The sequence below is a fragment of the Triturus cristatus genome, chromosome 6 (assembly GCF_964204655.1).
Source record: "Triturus cristatus chromosome 6, aTriCri1.1, whole genome shotgun sequence".
Taxonomy (NCBI): domain Eukaryota; kingdom Metazoa; phylum Chordata; class Amphibia; order Caudata; family Salamandridae; genus Triturus; species Triturus cristatus.
In genome coordinates this window covers 201,360,487-201,376,686 of record NC_140589.1, presented here as the reverse complement: position 1 = coordinate 201,376,686, position 16,200 = coordinate 201,360,487, and positions in this window count along the sequence as shown.

The following is a 16,200-nucleotide window of genomic DNA, read 5'->3' as shown; positions in this document are numbered from 1 at the left end:
GTTCAGAGTACCTGTAAGAAACAAATGGGTTGACGCCTCCCAATCTGGTTTCTGATCCAACCACCACACAGAGACTACCCTGATTCCACAACAGATGACATCAGATGCCTCCTCAACCAAGGTGAGACCGCAGCCTTGATCCTCCTTGACCTCTAAGCAGCCTTCAACATTATGTCTCACTAAAATCTCATCACCAGACTCCACCACATCGGCATTCGGGGCAATGCCCTTAAGTAGATCTCCTCCTTCCTCACTGGATGAACACAAAGGATCCGCCAACCACCCTTCTAACCTGAACCCAAAAGCATCATATGTGGTGTCCCCAAAGGATCCTCTCTCAACCCCACTCTCTTCAACACCTACATGACGCTGCTGGCTGACATCGTCTGCACCCACAGATTCTACATCATCTCATATGCCGACGACACGCAACTCATCCTCTCTCTCATCGAGGACCCTGCCACCACGAGATCCAACTTCAGAAAAACCATGCCCAACATTGCCAATTGGAAGAGATCCAACTGCTTGAAGATGAACTTGAAAAAAACAGAAGTGCTCATTTTCGGAAACAACACCTCACCATGGGATTACATCTGGTGGCCTGCCGCTCTCGGCCCGATGCCTACCCCCTCACACTACGCACGCAACCTTGCCATCATCCTGGTCGACCAACTCACCATGAAGCAACAGGTCAATGCCGTATTCTTCTCCTGTTTCCACACCCTGTGCATGCTCCGCAAGATTTTCTGACGAATCCCCCTCTCCACCAGAAAAACGGTCACCTAAGCCCTCTTCTCCAGTCATTTTGACTATGGCAACACACTCTTTGCCGGAACCACCAAACAGTTTCCCAAACACCTCCAGAACATTCCGAACATTGCAGCCAGATTCATCTTTAACCTACCCGAAAGAACCAGCACCACCCCACACCTCAGATCCCTAAACTGGCTTCCCATCCACAAGAGATGCCACTTCAAGCTTCTCACTCATGCCTACAAAGCCCTCCACAACATCGGACCCACCTACATCAACCACTGTCTGATGTCCCACCGACCTACCAGGGAGCTTCACTCCACCTCCTCCACCCTGGCACACTTCCCCCACATCCGTTGGAGCCACGGCTCAATACATGGCTCTTCGACTATGGCATTCAGAACCTCAGCGCCAAGCCCCTCCCCGGGTGATACGCTGCGCTTTACTAGTACCTCCTGATTGATTGATTGATTAGGATTTTGACCATTAAAACGGCTGACATTACAATATACATTGCCTGCAAAATAATATATTTAAAACTGATATGTGCACTTCTCCTTTTCCCACGCTGACCGCCCACTCCCGGACCCATGCTAAGCCCCTGAATGTGTAATGTTATCAGATTTGAAACACAGTGCAAGATCAAGATCTCATTAAAGGTGAGGCTTCTGTTCATTTGGAGATGACATCAGCTCCAGGATAGGGCACAGACAGCATTTTGTGGAACCTAGCTCCTTCCCGGCCCAAGGATTGGGCACCGACAATGCTATTTGGAACATTGCTCCTAGCCTGTGCCAGGATAGGGCACAGAGGCTGCACAGATGGTGCTATGTGGGACATAGTTCCTTTCTATCCCAGGATAGGGCACAGACTGCCCTATGTGGAACATTGCTCCTTGCCAGCCCAGTATATTGTGCTATGTGGAACATAGCTCCTCTCCAGCCGTGGATAGTGCACAGTCAGTCCTTTTGGAACATTGCTCCTCATCAGCCCTGGATATGGGCACAGGCGACACCATATTGATCATTGCTCCTTGCCGGCCCCAATAAATGGTATACTGGGTGTTATATGGAATACAGGCCTTACCCCCCACGCTGTCTCAGTTTAAGTCACATGGGCCACTCTATGAAACACTACCGCCAGCCCTGCAGTGCCGTAGGCTGGCTTTGTTGGGGGTCGCAGCCCTTGCTCCACATCTGCTTCGGATTTGAGATATGAATGGGCACAGCTCAACACAAGAGGGCTTGGGTCTGGAGTTCAGTGGCCCCACTGTGCCCTGGTCCTGTCTTTAGTGCTGGTTTGGGCATTTGGATCTTTCACTGCCTGCTTCGTGCAAAATAATGACCCACAAGTAAAATGCCAACAAAAGTGTCAATAATTAGATCGCATCTCAAATCAACTCCCGCCCACTGTATAGGCGCAGGAGAGCACACTTGTGTTTTTTTTGGGGGGGGTTTGCCATGGATTCGCAGACCTGCATGAATCCACATAAATTGTTTTTAAACGTTTTTGGCCCCAGCAGGATCCTTGCTGGACCTCACCATCAGGCCTAGGGGGGTCAGGGTATTCCTACCCTTCCCTTGTCTGTGTTGTTCGAGCCAGCTACAGTCTATACCACTAGCGGAACTAAAAATAAAATGTTAATTTAATTGTTGCAACTAGGAAAGCACAGAAATGTTCTCCCGTTCACTGTCACTCAGCTTTTTTTCTCTTTTTGCCACTTCATTTTTATCCTGTGGTTCTTGGTTGACCGTGGTGCCTTTTGAACCTTTGAGGGCCCTGTTCACCTCTCCTCATGTCTCCTGGACTTCTGCATACCACTTCCTGGTTCTGCAGACCACTTCCTGGTTCTCCTATTTCATCAGTGACTGCCCATGCAATAGTGATGCTACTATGTCCGAATCAGAATTTGGTATTCCTTGTTTTCCAATTGCAAATCTTTCCAATTTGCTGTGTCTCATGGTCTCTGTATAAAGACACAGCTTTGTGACTGTTAATTTGTGAGTCGGTGAGAACTGCAACAGCAATGTCAAGTATCAGGGCCTCTATTCCTTTTCAGAACATCATGGAACAAATGTATGACAAGCCAGACTTATTATATCTGGAAAAAAACCATAATGGAAAGGTGGGCAGGAATACATCCTGCATTGATATCATAGAACTGAGATCAAAGAAACTCGTTTGAAATGCCGCTATTTCAACAGCATAAGCTGAATCTTAAAATGAGTCATGTATTAGTCTGACTTAATTTATATTTTGCAGCTCACACAAAACAGAAGTTAATAGGATAGAACATAGAATCTGCTGAAACTGAAGGTGAATACTAGGTATGTACAAAAACAATATATCTAATACCGATCCATAGAGAATTAGGAATAAACACAATTTAAAAGTAAAGACGGAATCCTGAGTATGAAGTAAAATCTTCATAGTCAAGTTGAGTTCATCAGGTGGGCACTTCCTGACTCAGATAAAATGGGTTTGAGGCCATGGATGGCATTAGATACGCTTAGAGGTATGAATCATTCATCAGCATTTGAAGCATTGTTTGAAAACCTTTTATTAGTTCCTCATTATTGTGGTTTAATGATAAGCTTGCACTGGGAATTAGTATGTATAGAATGCTGGAAATGCCTATGTATTAGTAATGTGTACAGGTTGACAGCATGGTTGCTTCTTTAAAAGTTTAAAACTAAGCACTTGCTTTCACTCTCAGAGAAAAGTCTCAAAAGCCTGTAGCCAGAAGCATATTTTTAGGGGGAATTGCCCTCAGCTATGATCACACCCTAAAGCTGTGCTCTATAGGTGCATTCTTTCCCAAATACTGGTTGTCCTACTAAATATTACCCCTAGAAAATCGCAATACAAGAACATCGAGGACAGAATATTGAAAGATAAATGCATATACAGAAAGTATAGATTTACTATTCATAACTCCACATCTATATACCTTGAACATATATATAGCGAGTAGCTACATATTATTTACTTGCCCATTTTTGGGATATAATATTTTCTCCTCAATATTCTGTGCACATCCTCTCAAAGTTGTAAACTTTATAACGTGCATTAGCCGATAGCTTTTGCATTGCGAATAAGGACCACGCCTTTCTCCACCTCATATTAATCATGGTTGGGAAGGCAGACATAAGTTTCCACATTTGGCAAAAGACAATCTGGGGCGAGCAGTAAGTGTGACATTAGCTTCCCCATCGGTATGGTCAAAGGGAAGATGTTATTTTCTTCTGAATCACCCAATAAAAAACACAGCGGCCAAAGCTGCAAGATACCTAGTTACGGCTCTGATGTACAATAGGCAGGGCTTTAAATGGGATGAACATACTGGTTGGCGTCTCTCAAAGGGGAGTGACCAATGTAATTAAGGGTGGGGCTTAAAAGCACCTAAGCTGAGAATCTATGCTTAGCTTAGTGTGCCGCCCGGCTGGTATTTCGCTACTTTTGCCATTACATCCAGATATATAATACAGAAAGTAACATTACACTTACAACAAGCCAGTAGTATGGCTTTGTCAATGGGCGTTAGTTGCATAACATGAATAAGCAACAACTATCGCTTTTTAGTATAGCATATTGAAAATGCTTCAGTTCTGTAATGGTGAGACTGTGAAAGAACTATAATGAGTCTCTTTGAAGTTACTTTGAAGGTAGTGAAGAGTGGTACTGCTGCAGAGTTAAGATTTTTTTTTTCATCCTCAGGGTGAGGGCAAAAATGGAGAACCCAATAGGGACCCGTCTCAGCACCTGGTTTTTAGAACTGCAAGTGCTGAGCACAGAGAAGACCCGGCCCACTTAAAGCCCTGACATTAAGATTTCACTCTAGAGTGTTTGAATTGGAATACAAGAGCTTCAGTCATGATATTTTCTCTGTATTGTATACATATTGAAGACTTGGCAGCCCTCTTCCAGATTGCCAGCCAGGTCTTGTCCTGGATTGATTCCACCTCTGTGCAATTTAATTTTGCTTTTGTGACTCTAGGTGCCTTATCTTTCCACACAAAGTCTGGCTTTTCTTTTATATTTGTGTTAAGGTCAATTTGGGGAAATTATGTTGCAGCATCTGAGCCATGTATAGCAGACAAGTCACAAAGTTATTTTTCAGACTCACTATTCTCACCTTCTAAGATATTTTTAAAATGTTCAATCAGTACTTTTCTTCCTTGGTATGTTTTCCGCCGGCGGGTACCAATTAAGTAAAACCTTCACTGTGCCTTGACAGTGCTAACGTGTAAAAATGATAAAAGAATAAAGCAATACTATCACTTAATGCGCCACATTAAGCCTCATAGTTTGTTTTTTTGCCACATAATTTACTCAAAATTGCCACAAAATGTATGGACCCCCATCGCATAATTCCACTGGCCCTGTCTATACCCCAGCGAGATTGTTGCATAGTTCACTTTACAAAATCTTCCTACTTTAAACCTCCAGGCAATTTCTCAGAAGTCATACTCTGACATTTAACCTGTCTTGGAACGTGCAGCAAATCTAACAAGATAAAATCAAAATTGAAAGATGTTTTCATTGCTCATTCATCTTTGTAACTCATGCATGTTTAAATAAGGTGCCAGCTGCTTCTGTCATTTGGTGGGGGGGCAAAGAAAATATGGTCTGGCCTGAGAAATGCCCCCCCTCCCCCCACAAAGCAAAACCAAAGTGGATGATGGACGGAGTGCTGAACATTGCAAGCACTCACCCCCAGTCAACTGATCTGGGTTTAATCCATCATCATTCTTTAGCTCACTCCACCACCCCAGTTCAGACATGGCCATATGCAAATCAGTCTGACCCTGTGCCTCATGGGAGCAGTCCAGTCCGAACTGCCAAGCCATGTCTTCCCTAGACCGGAAACAAGCATCCTGGGACCGGTTTCTGGCTAATCAGCCATCATCAGCCAGGTTTGCTTGAATCCAGTGGCAAAGTGAGCAAGGGACTCACGTCTGGGCATACCCTGCCAACTTAGGGCGAACAAAGCAAAACCAAAGGGGATGATGGACGGAGTGTTGAACATTGCAAGCACTCATCCCCAGTCAACTGATCTGGGTTTAATCCATCATTATTCTTTAGCTCACTCCACCACCCCAGTTCAGACATGGCCATATGCAAATCAGTCTGACCCTGTGTCTCATAGGAGCAGTCCAGCCCGAACTGCCAAGCCATGTCTTCCCTGGACCGGAAACAAGCATCCTGGGACCCCCTCCCCCCACGGCTATAGCTTGTTGTCCAGACACAGTTGAGGGATGCCGTCCCGCCAGCCTGCAGAGGGACAGAGTATTCATCTATTAATAAATACAATTCTTCGGTCATGAAGGCAGAAGATGGGTACTTTTTGGGTACCATAAAACAGCAAGATTTCTCATTATTTCTAATGCTTGTAGTCAATGCCCAGCGTGCGCACACACCTGTCTCCCTGGTGGATCCCTCTTCACACCCCCAGGGCCAGCCAATGATGTGAGAGAGGTAGGAGGAGGGAGAGTGGAAAGGGAAGTGAGAGGAGAGAGAGGAAGGGAGAGGAAACTCCCACGTGTTTGAAGAACAAGTCTTTGCTGGTATTGACCAATGCAAGTGCAACATCCGCCCATTGGCCCAACCTTGAGAAAGAGCTCGGGCAATGGTCACTGAAGCACACTTCAGTGTGCATCTCTTTACTTGTGGCTGACACAGAACACTACGGACAGAAAGGACAAACGTTTGCTGTCACCGTGCTTATGGGAGTAATTAAGTATGACACATCGCTGCATAGACCCCCCCCCCAACACACGCAGGCAAACTCACCTTCACAGATCTTGTTGAATGCACAAATTTCTGTAAAACACATGACAGACCATCTCACTGCACACAGATGGAGGGGGGGTGGCATGTTCCAGTAAGAGCCTCACCCTGACCAAGCTCACCTCCACTCGGGGCAGAGAACTGGAGGAACAGCGTTCTTAGAACTACAATTGTGAAATGCACCTTCCCCTCCATTAACGATAATGGTAGGTGTCAAGCAATTCAAGAAGTGCCTAGAAAAATTCTCATTCACTGATGATTAACTAAGGTGATATTTCGATTGAGAGGGTGCAAGCGTATTCACAAGTTCAGGATTAGCATAGGTACTATATTAGTATAAATGGAAAGGGGATGGACTGGTCTGTGGAGGACAAGTGGCAAGAAGTAGACAGGAAGTCGGCCACAATGCTAGAAGTTCACATGGAAATCGTACGGAGCGCTCAGAGCACTAATAAGTGCACACAGTCATCATTCACGACATGCAACGGGCCTAGTGCAGCCTTATATGAGCATAATTACAAAATATTCTTACCTAGGCAAGCCTACTCTTTACAATACACCCGCACCTCACACACTGCCTGGTGCTACACTGAAGTGCTGAGCATGCCAGGTATTCAGAAACTAGGCGTCACGTATCTCGGCCAATGAAACCACTGTTCTCATGCTGTTTATAATAGTAAACAGCATGAGAGCAGTACAAGTATTATCTAGGACAGGTGAAGGCAGCGCCCAATTGGAGACCGATGGGGCTGCGTCTCTGCTTCCCAGCTCCATCACAGAGATTACTGTGAAAACCTGAACTATGCATGTCAGGCTGGCTGATAGCAAAACACCGGCCAATCTCAAATGCGCAGTTCAGACACACAGCACAAGCTGGTCGCTACAGTAAACCACGCCTAGGAGCACAGTGGCTGCTAGAAGATAAATAAAAAAGGTATTTGTGGGTAATGGCTCTTCGTAGACAGTGGCCCAACACCCCCTACGCTCCTATGGAGAAACCACCCCTGGTTCTGATTGGTCCAGGGAGCTTTATTTTCCTTCGGCCATCTCGCTCCTGCAGGAGTCAGACTTCCGCAGGAGTAAGGGCTCTGATTGGCTGAAAGCAGCATGAGAAAAATGTTGCTGGCAGCCTTTACAGGACTCAGGGACTTAGTCCCCTGACCTGAAATTAGCAGAAAAAAATAATAATAATATAAGGGGACAGGATAGTGATACCCTGATTCCTTAGGCCCCATGAGAGGGAGCCAGAGGGACCCCCCAGTACCCCCAAAAAAATTGTTAAAAATGCTGCACTCCCGTGAGACTCTCACAGGATTTTTTAAAATCCCCAATAAAGTGGCAACTGGGTCGCATTTAAATAGCTTATGCCCCGGGGAGTCCACCCCCAAGCCTGAATTCATCAAGGGAGGGAGCTGCAAGGCCCCACTCCCTAGGCCTCTCAATGCCCTGGGGAGCCCACCTTCCGGGGCTGAAATTCTACAAAATGGGTGGGAAAGCATTATGGCCCCCTCCCTAAGCCATTAAAGGCCTCTGGGAGCCCACCCCAGTGGCCGATTACTTGAAGGAAAGGGGGGCCATTCGGCCCCCATCTCAGAGCCATTAATGGCCCCAGGGACCCCATACCCTGGGACCATCTCAGTAGCTATGTCCTAGAGAGCCCACCCCTGGGTCAAAGCGGCTTTCATGTCCGCACGGTGCAGGCAGGAAAACCTGTGTTTGCTGTCAATTAGACGGAGCATTTTTTATTTCCCGGAAGTGGGAGCAAACAACAAGTCCGCTCCCAGTGGGCAGGAGCTTAAAAAATGCTCCAGCCGGCTAGGAAACAAATCTAAAGATTGTTTCCGCCTGGAGGGGGCAGCATTAGGAGCTGCGCCCTGTGTGCAGGAGCAATGGCGGCTGCCACTGTATGTGGGAGCCAGCTGGGGCAGCGGGGACCTTGGGGCTCCCCCTATAGCACCCAACGAGAGTATTGTGCATGCCCTGGCTGGGCCCCAGGGCCCCATCATTACCTGTGCAGGATCTCGGGGAATGGGGTGTCAGGGACTTAAATTTGCCCGGGGAGTGGGGTCACGTTCTCTCTAACCTAAAAAAATGATACAGGGCCCGGGGGGTGGGGTTCCCAGCCAATGAAACCAGCGTGCCCGCCTCCCCCTTAAAATCACACCAGGCCCTGGGGGATGGTAACCCTGGGGCTGAAATCCTCCCGGGGATGGGAGCTGCGTCACCTGACATTGATGCTTGGCCCCGGGAGATGGGGTCCCTGGGGTTGAAATTTGCCTGGGTAAGGTGACCACACGTGCTCCTTCCCCTTTATTGAAAAGACTGGCTCTGGAGGATAGGGTCCCTGGAGCCTAGCAAGGCTCTGGGAGGGTGGGGCCACATAGCCCCTCCCCTTTAGTTAAATAGGTGGCCCCTGGGGTTGTGGTCTACGGTTCCGATAAGGGCTTGGGGATGGGGGCCACATGGCTTCCTTTCCTTATAAAACAACACTGTCCTGAGTTCCCCTGGACCTAAAAAGGTTCAGTGAGGGGGGCTGCAGCCCTCTCCCCTTTATTTAAATAAGTGGCCCTGGAGGATGGGGTCCTTGGGGAGGATTACAGCTTAGGTAGAGGGGTCGCACTGCCCCCCTACCCTTTACTTTTAGAGGATTGGGTCCACAGGGTCTACCAAGGCTTGGGAAAGGGGACTGGGTGGACCACTTCACTTTATTTTTAGAATTGGCCCTGGGGGATAGGATCCCCAGGGCCTAACAAGGATTGGGTAGAAGGCCAATGCGACCCTTTCCCCCTTTAACTAAAAAAGACATGACCCTGATGGATGGGGTCCCCTGGGCCTTAAGAGGTTTAAAGAGAGGGGCCACGGTCCCCCTTTAACATGGATGTTTAGCCCTGAGGTATGGGATACCGAGGGCCTGAAGAGATTTGGGGAGGAGGCCACACAACCCCCCTCCCCTTTAATAAAAAAAGGGCCCTGGGTGATGGTGTCCCCAGGGCCAAGCGATATGGCCAACAACGAGCTACGCACAGTCATAGGCCATGCGCAGTGTGGGAGGCTCTGTGGCCAACTCCCGCCGTGCATGACCGAAGGCCCTGCGCAGTGTGAGATTGGCAGCCTTTATGGGTTTCACCACAGGGCCTGGATGCAGGCCAGCCCTTGTGGCCAGCTCTGTGCGCTGTGTGGTGCTGGCTGCATGTGGGAGTGTGGGAGGTTGGCTGCATGGCCTGGCCACAGGGCTTATTAAAAAATAAGAATGATTAAATTAACATTATAGTTAGGTGAATTTGTCAGTGACAACATTAACGTTTTCAAATAAAAATACATGGAAATTCGCTACTTTCACCCCTGCCACGCACTGCTTATGACCTCACACATGGCGTCACTCATGACATGTTCTAGGACATCGGTTATGACATCACTGATGACGTCTCAAATAATGAGTCAGGGCAGTTTGCCATGCCTAAATAGAGGGGTATCCAGTCAGGTCCCGGAACCGGCAACTCTTATTGAGCTGTATTGAGGAACCTGGCTGGCTTGAGCGAAATGCACTTACTGTGTTTTGGTGCACTTTTCCAACACTGGCACACATTCAGAGTGCTAGCATGTTATGTACTTTGTGTTCAGAACAGCAACCGGTGAGACAGGTCTCTCTTTCACTTCTTGCTTGGCCCTACTAAAAATGCCTAACTTAAAGGGCCAACAGCACTCATTTTGGTTGAGTCTGATAACGTTTTAGGGGCTAGCTGGAGTGAGATTAGGGATTTAGAAACAGGGCTCTCACTTTACCAAGCTCTGTACACAAGAGAGATGCATGCACTGTAAGAATGTCAGTTGTATCCCTTTACAGGCGAATTGAACTACTATACATTTACAGAGTGCTTACTAATAAGCGTTTAATACTACCTAAATTAACTTTTATAGGAACCTTAGCATAGCGAAAAGTTGGGAAAAAAACTGTAAATGTCTAAACTTATGACTTGCAGTTTGCATGCAACTTCTTGATGCCGGTTCATAGCTCACTACAAGGAATATAACTGGTGATCCGTAGGTACCACAAGGGTCCTATAACAAAAGCCATTAATTACTCTGTTCTATGCTGTCCGGATTAGTCAAACCTGAGACCAGACTGCCCACACATGTCTGCAGCAAGTGCATTAACCACAAGAATTATTTTACCACTGTTATACAAATGAACTTGCTGGCTACTTTTTAGTCTCTGCAGCAGGCCTGAACGCCATAAGATATTTTAAATGCGGACTGTTTGTCCCTAATTAAGTAAGATTACAAGCACTATAAGAAAAATAATACAAGATAAGAAGCAATTCACTATTGCATTTGTCCGTGCTGATAATTTCCATGTGAGCAAAGTAGATCTTTTTTAGGTTGAGCCTCGACAGTGCTTGCGCTGTCTGCAAGACCAATTGTATTGTATTGTATGTGGTTTGGAACTTAAATAGATTCTTATTGGTAGTTGCTTGTGTCATTTAGAAATGCAAGCTTTTTTTTGTTGCTTTTCTGCAAGTGTCCCTCCCTTGTGTGCTTGTGGCGATTTCACTTAGTGAATATTTTGTTTGCCCATCATTTGATGACCCCTTATTCGTCTTCCCTTCCTCCTTACGGGGACGAGCATCTGGTAACAATTATCCAGATCGTAACTTCAGTGCGTGCATCTTGTAAGGTCCCGCAGCGCGGGGCACCGCTGCCAGTGAGGGCCTATAGCTATGGGGGCCACGTGGGAAATGTAGTGGGGGAAAATGACTACACATGAGGCGTGTTTAGCTGGTGTGGGCCGGAAGGTCACGAGCGACCTCCGCCCTTTTATTTATACTCTCTCTGGCCACGCCTGGCCAGAGAGTGATACATAGTGTGTGTATGCTTCTGGGGGTCGCTGGCAACTAGAACAACTAGTCCGTTACATCCCATTTCAAATCAGTTCTTTTCTTTTCGTCCAACTTGCGCACCCCATGCGAACTCAGTTAGTCGGCTATTCGGTCGCGGGTTAGGCCGCAGGTTGTACCTGTGGTGCGCTGTGTCCATTCCTCTGGTGGGACTGACAGTTCAAGTTTCGATGTTCACCCCTGGCAGGTCAGTCTCCTCTTCCTCTCGTGCTGGTGTCATATTTTGTTGTGGTTCATCAGTGTGAGCTAGTCTTGATTCACTCAGGCCCAAATCTAGACTTGGTGCATGCCTAGACACCTGACGTTCATTTTCTGTCTCCAGAATTTCTTTGAACCACGAGATGTTCCTGGTTACTACTTCTCCATTCCTCTCCACCGTTATTGCCGTTCCTCGGACCTTCCGCACCGACCATGGACCATATTCATAGGGTGTCCTGAATTTACCTCCATTTCTCCGGTTTCTTATTAGTACTTTACACCCAGGCCGAAGGGTACGGACTCTGGCCCGTCGCCGTTGGCTTGCCTTTGCATTGATCGTGGCTCTTCGGCGCTGTGTTGCTGACGCATTGTACGGCTCCGGCTCCCAGTTATCAGACACCGGAAAACTGTCACGCCGAGGCCCTGCTAACATCAGCGACCAGGGGGTTCTCTGAGTTGTGCAGTGTGGTGTGCTGCGGTACTCACGCAGGAACTTCTGTAGCTCTATTTCCGGATCCGTTTGTTCCGCTACGGCTATACGCAAGATCTTATTGATGGTCCGCATAAACCGTTCTACCTCGCCATTGGCTTGCGGCCATTGCGGAGTTATGCGGTGGTGCTCTATCCCTAGCCTGGACAGGAACTCTTTAAATTCACCTCCCTGGAATGGGGGTCCATTGTCCGTCTTGATGGCGTGTGGTAGGCCAAAGAGTGCAAATATCTTCAGGAGTGCCAGGGCTAGATGATTGAACGCCGTGGATGGTAAGATCTCGACACAGGGATATTTTGTGTAGCTGTCCACTAGCACCGCAGTGACCCTCCCGTCAGGGAAGCTCCCGGAGTCCAGGCTTACCCATGACCAGGGGTTTGGGGCAGGGTCTTCCGTTATCACCGGGGCTGGTGACTCCGCATTCCCTGTTATTTGGCACACCCGGCAGTTTTTGACTACCCTCTCTGCGGCTTCCTCCAGTCCTGGGAACCATAGTTTCTCCCGCAGTCGGGACTTCATTCTTCCGGTGCCCTGATGACCTTCATGTGCCAGGACAGTGACTCGGTCTTGCAGGCTCTGAGGGATGACGATGCGTGACCCTCTTAGAAGGATTCCACACTCGGCAGTGCTTAGTTCATCCCGGACTCTCTATATTTTACCCAGTCTTGTTCTTTCAGTTTCACTCCACCCATGGATGTCGTGGAGAAAACCATCCCATGATCCTCTCGCTATCGCGTCCATTGTTCTTTTGAGGACCATGTCTGACTCCATGTGTGACGTTATCTCTTCTTTTGACACTGTCTGCGGGCATGCCCACTGGGATATCATATTGACGAAATCTTCGGTTTTTCGTTCTTTAGTAGCGTCTGTTCCTCCCTGTTGTGCCGGGTGTCGTGATAGAAAATCCACTGGGTTTTTGGCGCCGGGACGGTATACTAGCTCCATCTGATAGTGTTGAAGTTGTATCGCCCACCGTTCGATCCTTGGTGGTGGATGTGGCGCCGACCCTCGGAACAACGGAACGAGTGGTTGGTGATCTGTCACCACTCGGAACGGGTGTCCACTGACATATATATAAAAATGGTTGCATGCCCATTTGATGGCGAGGGCCTCTCGCTCTATCTGAGAGTATCTAGCTTCCGTTGCTGTAAGTGCCTTGCTGGCGAACGCCAATGGTGCCCAGGTCCGTCTCTTGGGTCAACACCGCTCCCAACCCTACGGGGCTGGCATCCACTATCAGTTCCGTCTGTCGGTTGACGTCGAAGTACGCCATTGTCGTGCTTACTAGTAGGGCTGATTTGACCTTTGGAATGCCTCCTCCTCTGTTTTAGTCCATTGCCACACGGCGTCTTTCTTTGTTAGCCTGCGTAGAGGTTCAGCGATGGTGGCTAAGTTCGGGATGAATCTCCCACAGTATGTGGCCATACCCATGAAGCTCCTAACCTCTGAGGTAGTGTTTGGTGCGGGTGCTAGTTGAATCGCTTCTGACTTCTTCGGGTCCACTTTCACTCCATCCGGACCAAAGACATATCCGAAGAATTCAATGGAGCGCTGAAAGAACTGGCACTTGTCCTTATGGAGTGTCACTCCATGTTCGGCTAGTCGTTTTAAGGTTGCTTTGAGTCTGCGGTGGTGTTCTTCCAGCGTCGCTGAGTGTATTAGGATGTCGTCACTTACGTTTATGACTCCTTGTAGGCCTGTCAATACTTCTTTCACGGCATGCTGGAATATCTCAGAGGCTGAGGATATCCCAAAGTTCAACCTCCTATACCTTCGCAGGCCCAGGTGCGTCGAAAACGTTGTTATGTATCTGCTGTCTTTGTCCAGCTTCAGCTGATGGTATCCTGCATTTCGGTCTAACTTGGAAAACCATTGTGATCCGTTCAGATCTGCTAAAATGTTATCGACGGTGGGTGTCAGATGCCATTCTCTTTTGATTGCTTGGTTGGGCATCCTCATGTCGATGCATATCCGGATTTTCCCTGGCTGGCGAGGTTTCTCAGCAATCACCATCGGGGACACCCACGGAGTCGGACCCGACACCTTTTCTATGACTCCTTGCTGTTTGAGTTTCAGTAGTTCTTGTTCGACTAGTGGTCTCATATGGAAAGGTATACACTGGTGTCGTAGGGCTACTGGCTTTACTGCCGTGTCAATATGTAGTTTTATGGGAGGCCTTTTTATGTTTCCTAGCCCTTGAAATAGTTGTGGAAATTGTTCCAGGATGTCTTCTGTGTGCGTGGCTTTCACAGCATTGGCGAACGTGACTAGATTGAGGTCTTCAGCTGTGTGGCTCCCAAGAAGAATGTCAGCTTCTTTGTCTACAACATGGAATGTCGTGGTGACCTCGTGATCTTCCGTTTGGACGGCTACCAGTATTTTCCGTTTCAGCGGGAGTGGAACTTTGCTCCCATATGTGAGGATTTTCACCTTCGATGGTGTCAGCTGAGGTTTGGACGTGAGTGCCTGATAGTGTTGGTACCCCATAACGTTAACGGATGCTCCCGTGTCTATCAGGGCAGTGACCGGTGTTCCAGCTATCTTGACATCACAGGTTGGCTGTGGGCGACGTTGTCGCTTCAGGTCATTCACGAATGACACGAAGTGGCACTCTTCTTCGTCCTCTGATGTTGAGTCTTCCAAGTATTGTCGATGCGCGGGTCCTGAGCCGTGTGTTTTCGCTTGTGTAGGTTCGTCTAGCGACAGTTGCTTTTCTTGTTTGTATGGAGCTTTCCTTCCCACCGATCCTCTCGGCCTCGCACCTCCTCTACACATGCTTGCGAAATGATTGGGGATGCCGCACTTGGTGCATGTTCTCCCTCTTGCTGGGCAGTTATCTTGTGGGTGTTCCTCCTTACCACAGTACCCACATTGCGATCTTCGGGGCGTTCTGGTGGGCCAACGGCCCCGGGCTCCACGTGGCATTGTGCGTAGCACATCGGCCCGCTCCGTCTTGACGGTTACTGTCTGTTCTGTCGCAGTGTGAAGAGCCGCTTCCATCGCAGACGCTCGGACATCTGACAGTTCGTGTGATCTTGCTAGAATTAAGATGTCTTCCAGGGAGATGCGAGGTTGTCTAAGGATCATAGTCCTCAACGTTTTGTTTCGGCAACCTTGAATTAGCTGTGCGTGGGCTTCTTTAACTGGGTCATCCTCCGTGCAGGTGCTGGCCAGTTCTCGCAGACGGGCATGAAACGCATCCATAGATTCACCATCTCGTTGACGTGCTTGTCGCAACTTGGACCTCTCATAGTCTGGGTTTAGTTGGGGATCAAAATGCGCATTCAACGCCCTGACCGCTGCATCATAGTCCGTTGCTGGCCCTGTGTTCGGCAGGTGGGCAAACAGTTTATAAATTTCATCCCCCGCGAAATGCAATAGCAGCGATCGTTTGACCTTGTTGTCGGTTTCCCTCGTTGCTATGAAATAGTTATCGAGGTGGCCAAGCCACACCTTCCATCTTGGGGACGCCGTTGCGGGGTCGATCAGTTCAGTAAATGGGGGCAACGCGCTTACTTGCGAGTGCGTGGGCGCCGCTAATGGTGCCGGTGTCACCGGTTGCTGGCTCGTTCCTGCCACCGCTTGGTCCACCATGTCGAACGCTTGTCCAACGTTGTGCCACCTCCAGCGCACTCCAACCAGTCTCTCGAGGCATGATGTAGCGCGTGCTTTGCCCCCTGTGTTGCTTCAGGTGCGTGCTTTACTGTTAGCTATATTCAACAGTTGCCGTTGCCAATGCTTGTTTTGCCTTCAAGCTATGTGATAGGCTGTTGTATGCCCCCTTTTGATGCCTGCAGACAAACCAGTCTGTGTATGTCCCCCTTTTACCGCTGAATGACCCTGGGGAAATCTGTGGGGTATGCCATTTGCTTGTACCAATGCTTAGTGGGTCCACATCACAGCCGGTTACAGGTCTCTAGGGCTATGTAAGCAAAGCGTGTTGTAGGTAGAGGGGGAGGGTGTTCCAGGTCCTGGCGGCGCGGTGGGAGAAAGACCTGCCTCCGGAAGTTGTTCTACGGATGCGCGGGACCGTGGCCAGGGCATGGTCAGCAGAGCGGAGTTTCCTGTTGGGTA